Source organism: Chanodichthys erythropterus, chromosome 18 (genome assembly GCF_024489055.1).
Source record: "Chanodichthys erythropterus isolate Z2021 chromosome 18, ASM2448905v1, whole genome shotgun sequence".
Classification (NCBI taxonomy): domain Eukaryota; kingdom Metazoa; phylum Chordata; class Actinopteri; order Cypriniformes; family Xenocyprididae; genus Chanodichthys; species Chanodichthys erythropterus.
Genome location: NC_090238.1, coordinates 7,317,607 through 7,324,671, shown reverse-complemented (window position 1 = coordinate 7,324,671; position 7,065 = coordinate 7,317,607).

The window sequence follows — 7,065 nt, the reverse complement described above, 5'->3', positions numbered from 1 at the left end:
TGGAGTAATATATAATATCTAGGTATGAACAGGCCCGGATTAAGAACACATTGGGCCCTGGGGCTATAGCAACACTAAGGGCCCCCTTTCATATGATTGCCATGCCACAGTGTCTTGTACCACAAGAATTTTTTTTTTAATTATTATTATTTTTATATTTTTTAAAAATTCCTTTTATCAAATCATTTTATATAAGCACACTAAATATTCCATGCTATTAACATATTTTAAAAAATATTTAACATATAAAATATTTAACATATTTTAAAATTATATTGCATATATTGCTGACACAATAATTCTTTCCTCTGATTAACACAAAATAAACTATTTTGAAGAATGTGGGTAACCAAACCGTTGATGGTCCCCAGTGATTTCCACATTATATTTTTTTTTTTCCTACTATGGAAATGAATGGGGACCAGCAACTGTTTGGTTACCCACATTCTTTAAAATATTTTCTTTTGTGTTCAACAGAAGAAAGAAACTCATTCAGGTTTAAAACAACTTGAAAGTGAGTATGTGATGACAGGATTTTAATTTTTGGGGTGAACTATCCCTTTAAGCACAAGGGTCCGCATGCTATTAGGATGCTGTCACTTTAAGACCTGCACGCGTCCGATTTTCTCAACTCACTTCAGACATAACCAACTGTGTTTATGTAAACCTTTTGTGTATTTGACAGTATTATAGCGCAATCAGACGCGAAAGATGAAGTCCAGTAGTCAGGTGCTGTTTGACAGGCTTAAGTGTGTGTTGCCGCTTCGGGTGTATGGGGTTGGGGTCAGAAAAAGCGCATCTCAGAACAGCACACGAATGACAGGTTTAACTGGCTTTTAAAGCACATGCAAATAAAGAACTTGTGATTGCGAATAAGTGCAGTGTCCCGTGAGTAACTCTACCGCTGTGTTAACGTGTGATGTGAATGTGTCGAGGTCGAGATGTACGGATGCGGCACCAGAACTGCAACTGATAAAATGTACTTCAAAGGCAGAAAGTGGAGACAAGTCACACGACATTGGTGTTCGTCAAAAAAACAGTAGGAAAGTTAATTCGGGATTTTTACACGGGTGATGATGATGAGAGAAAAACACTGACATTCTGAATTCAAACGGCAATAAAATCAACCGACTCGTCCCTGTAAATGTTGAAAACACCTTACGTTTTAATGAGAAACAATTACTATCCGAATAGGGCTTAACTCGTAATAAAAATAATAACTTGATGCAGCTGCTATCTCACCTTTTTCAACATGTAAAGCACGCAGATCGGCGACGGTGTCGGGTGAAGATAATTGTGAGCTGCCGCTGCACGCGGGGTCTTCCACTGGCTCGGATGTTTTATGTGAACCGAAGCAGTTAGTTTTGTAATTTTTGCTGTAAGATTAGCATCCCTTTTCTCCCTTTCAAGCTTATTTTTCATTTTTTGCGCAACACTATCACTTTTTTTAATCATTTTGAACACCAGCGAGGCTGAACAAGCAATAAAGGCCAATTTTCTAGTCTACATGCGATGCGATAGCATAATGCAAAGAGGCGTTTCCCGGTGTCATGTCGCGAATTGTAAAGTGATTTTGATTGGACAGTGATTTATCAGTCAGGCACATTTTCCAATCATTTTTTCTTGTTATTTATTAGACACAAATCAACCACCTTTGACTTGTCAATCTCATTTCCTCCAGCCAATCACGGGCCCCCTCTACCCGCGGGCCCTGGGGCTTCAGCCCCACCTAGCCCTTATGTTAATCCGGCCCTGGGTATGAACTGAAATATATGGATCACGCTACAAACGATCTTATAATACATGATGCATTGCTGTGTCCGTTATCGCATAATTCACACTTTTGGACACTTTTACTTTAACAGACATTAGACAACACTGCTAAATCAAGCTGTTATACATGTATTTATTGTCCAACATTCCCAATTCCTTAATTTAGTTTCATATGTTGGTAATAATTCAGTGTTTATAAGTCTTTTAAAGAATTTTAACCCAAACTGACTGGGTTTCTAGAGAGCAAAAAAAAAGTGAGACTTAAACACAAAATGTGTAAAATAAATTGTTAAAAGCATGGATGTGCACAGACATTATGGGGGGCAGGGGCTCAAGTGGAAAAAAGGGCACTTCTCATAATTATTAAAAAAAATAATAAACCCATAAATATATTAAGACAACTCTGACTTCCTTACCAATTTATTTTAATTCCCTCACACTCACACAATTGTTTTATTCTTGATTTCTACAAAATAATCAGTTCACACAGAGGCCATGTTCTTCTTTAGTATTGAGTAGGTTTATCACAAGAGCAGGCAACAGCAAAGGAAACTATGCCACAGTGTACATGTTTTCTACGCTGCTATTTTCAAGTACAAACCTGATTCCAAAAAAGTTGGGACACTGTACAAATTGTGAATAAAAACAGAATGCAATGATGTGGAAGTTTCAAATTTCAATATTTTATTCAGAATACAACATAGATGACATATCAAATGTTTAAACTGAGAAAATGTATCATTTAAGGGGAAAAATAAGTTGATTTTTAATTTCATGGCATCAACACATCTCAAAGTTGGGACAAGGCCATGTTTACCACTGTGTGGCATCCTCTCTTCTTTTTATAACAGTCTGCAAACATCTGGGGACTGAGGAGACAAGTTGCTCAAGTTTAGGAATAGGAATGTTGTCCCATTCTTGTCTAATACAGGCTTCTAGTTGCTCAACTGTCTTAGGTCTTCTTTGTCGCATCTTCCTCTTTATGATGTGCCAAATGTTTTCTATGGGTGAAAGATCTGGACTGCAGGCTGGCCATTTCAGTACCTGGATCCTTCTTCTACGCAGCCATGATGTAGTAATTGATGCAGTATGTGGTCTGGCATTGTCATGTTGGAAAATGCAAGGTCTTCCCTGAAAGAGACGACGTCTGGATGGGAGCATATGTTGTTCTAGAACTTGGATATACCTTTCAGCATTGATGGTGCCTTTCCAGATGTGTAAACTGCCCATGCCACACGCACTCATGCAACCCCATACCATCAGAGATGCAGGCTTCTGAACTGAACGCTGATAACAACTTGGGTTGTCCTTGTCCTCTTTAGTCCGGATGACATGGTGCCCCAGTTTTCCAAAAAGAACTTCAAATTTTAATATGTCAGACCACAGAATAGTTTTCCACTTTGCCACAGTCCATTTTAAATGAGCCTTGGCCCAGAGAAAACGCCTGCGCTTCTGGATCATGTTTAGATATGGCTTCTTTTTTGACCTATAGAGTTTTAGCCGGCAACAGCGAATGGCACGGTGGATTGTGTTCACCAACTATGTTTTCTGGAAGTATTCCTGAGCCCATGTTGTGATTTCCATTACAGTAGCATTCCTGTATGTGATGCAGTGCCGTCTAAGGGCCTGAAGATCACGGGCATCCGGTATGGTTTTCCGGCCTTGACCCTTACGCACAGAGATTGTTCTAGATTCTCTGAATCGTTGGATGATATTATTCACTGTAGATGATGATAACTTCAAACTCTTTGCAATTTTTCTCTGAGAAACTCCTTTCTGATATTGCTCCACTATTTTTCACTGCAGCATTGGGGGAATTGTTGATCCTCTGCCCATCTTGACTTCTGAGAGACACTGCCACTCTGAGAGGCTCTTTTATATCCAATCATGTTGCCAATTGACCTAATAAGTTGCAAATTGGTCCTCCAGCTGTTCCTTTTATGTACATTGGATGCTCCTCTTCTGGTATTGACAGCCCTACAGATATCTTTAACATGGTTCAAAACGCAATGCATAGCAAATTAAACTGAAATTTTAATACAACATAAATTACATTAGTATCAAATCAGGCAGACGCGTTGGTGGTCAAACTATTAACGCGGCGTTAAACTTATAAACAATCTCACCAATAAATAGTTATACAATAGTTTCACGTTTGTGAAATGCACGGGATGGATCCATCTACTAGGGCTTTTCTTTTTTCGCTTCTCATCGCCAGACAGCAGTTGTATTTTCCCGGGCATAGTTGTCACAAGTTTTCAGTCAGCAGCAAACATGAGGCGCGTGCGGGAATGAATGGCTTGTCGCGGATGGAGGGCTGCTGAACTCGACAAAGCTGACCTGATATATAGTATTTATTATGATTTTTTTTTTTTTTTTTTCAGTAAATATATTTTTGACAGGGAAGCTGTGCACAAACAGGAATGTTCATTCATTTACTAAAAAAAAAAAAGCCCCCCAGTAAAAAGGGAACTTTCTCTCGAGGAAGAAAAAGGGCAGGGGCTCAAGCCCTCCCTGCCGCTGTCGCCTTTGTCTTGCTTAGTTGGGGACACTTGACATTTGATATTCAATAGTATTCTTGACATTTATTCAACAGTGCTTCTGATCTGCCTGCATTGACACTAGTATCTAAGAGCTGCTGTGCAGCCAAATTATGTACCAGTTATCAATGTAAAGCTGTTTTGACACAATCTGCATTGTAAAAAGCGCTATATAAATAAAGGTGACTTGACTTGACTTGACAAGCCTCCTTTTATGACTTTGTGTGCACGTGCCTGGTTAAAAGGATTTGATTATCACTAGTGATAGTATTTTATTCTGTGTTGTCATCATTCAGGTTGGTTTTCACCCAGCCGTTTTTTTCAACCAATTTTGGATTTATTTTTTTAGCCAGTAATATAGTAAAAAGCATGTTTTTGCTCACCCCCAAATAGGGGCAAATTTGTGGGGTATTTTAAGCTGAAACTTGACCAGAGACTTATATTACATCTTGTGAATGAGGGCATAATAGGTGTCCTTTAACCCAACATGCTGGGTTTGTCCATATTTAACCCAATTTGGGTTGTTTTTAACCCAGCATTTTTTAGAGTGTAGGCTTATATTTACACTTACATTTACAAATCATTTCACAAAAATACATTTATCTAGAAAAGACAGATTTTGCCATTCAGATATGGCACCAAAAGACTGTTGATTGTGTGTCATTGATGAACCTCAATAGATCTCAAATATACAAATTGCTTTAAATATACTTATACAAATGTATTATCAAAATGTCAAGACACCCTGAAAGTCTGAATACACTGGTTATATACTACCATCCCTTTTGACAGCAGGTCAGTTTATGACTTTAATAACACAGGATCAATAAACCTCCAGAGCTCTCCAGAGATGATCATACAAATGAGAAAAGGACACCATCAGGGAGAAAGCAAGGGCAGTAGGCCTACTTTAGAGGTGGATTAGTTCTTAGAAAAAATCAGGAGAGTTGTGAATCCATCTCTAGATTAAATGAGGTAGAAAACACTAGACAATCTTTTTATTATTATTTTTTTTAACAAAGCAGGACCCTATGGACTGAATGAGCTGAGATCATTGTCTCTAGATCTATGAATTACAACAGGATCTTAAATACAAATTCATTAGCACACAGAAGAATGATTAATCCATTGCAAATAGTTTCACATTCAAATGAAGACTGGAAAAGGCAGTTGTGACTGACATTAAGTTATTATTAAATTATTAAATCGATATATATTTATAGACAAAGGTCTCAGGTTTGTCAGGGAACAGGTTTTTCTGAAAATGTTTTTTTTCTTTTTCTAAAAATGTTCATTTATTCACTTCAGAACTTAATTTGTCAACGTTCTCAGACATTAAAAAGCATGATATTTTAATCGGATCCATCCAACAACATTGTAAAGTCTTCAGTTATGTAATGGTGTTGTTCAGTAAAGGAGCTAAGTAAAAAATATATTCTCTAAAATCTTTCCTGGGTTAGGGTTATTATGGACAATCCAATTCCTTAATTCTCTACCCTCTTTTTTAGTATTAAACATATATAACCAATGTTCTTAGCTAAATCAGAATGATATCATGTAGTTCAGTTGATGTTTTTATATTTTAACACAATAAATGGGGGGGGGGGGAGAATAAAATATTTCTTTCAAAAGTAACAGAAATCTTCATCTGACAGTGTTAAATACTGACAGAGCTGACAAAGGTCAAAAAGAACTAATTTTTAAACTAAAATGTAATTTAATGCAACAGTCCTTCCAGTGGTTTGTTTTTCTCCTTTTAGCAGTACAGTACATCTCATTCTGGGTCAAAGAATAAGCAATTTTGTTTTCTTTCTCAGTTGTAGCTGCCTTAATAAACATAAAAAATGCCATGATTTATCCCACAGCTATTTAAAGAAACTATTACACCAGAAGGACAGAGTTGACCGCAGAGACTTCAACATTGTTTGTATAAAATGTGTCAATGTTTGACTCTGGGTGCTTCTCAATATCCCTCCTCGTTTTCTCCTCCCCCTTCTTATCGGTCACAATAATTTAAATATATTATTTACTTTTACAGATGAAATAAACTTTATATTTCAACTAGGCATCTTGCTTTATTAATATTTATTATATTTTTTTAAATAACTAAATTTTAACAACATATGGGTACATCCCTCGAGCGCAGCTGACGACGCTTTGAAGTGATGCTAAAGGGAGCGAGGATTTATCATTTCACTTGATTCAATTCCTCCATCCTCTCGTCTATTCCTTGCGTCCTTCCCTCGCATCCTGGAGGGGTGGAGCTAAGACGTGAGGAAAGGAAGCAAGGAAAGGAAACGAGGATGCACAAATAAGAATTGAGAAGCACCCTCTGTGTCCTACAGTGAGATCCACAGTGAACAGGAAATGGGTAAGTGGCCCTTAGAGTTAAAGATGACCATGAGTAGACGCAAAGTGAGGACACAACTTTGATAGCCATTTGTTTTTTATTGAAAATATAATGCAAGACTTACTTTTTGTATTGTTTGATATATTACAAATCTCTGCCTTTCAATTGAAATGTATATTTTTGAATTTGTTGCATTTTTATACACTTTGTTTGTTATTATACAATTGTGACCTCATGCTGAGGACAGGCTAAATTAAATGTATTTTTAAGTTATGTATTTAATGTATTTAAAATAACACTAACAAAATAATTAAAAACATTAAAGCAATATATGTCCTGAGTATCCAGATTTCCTTTAGATGTAACTTTTAAGTATTTCTATTTTGATGAATTTATTTATTT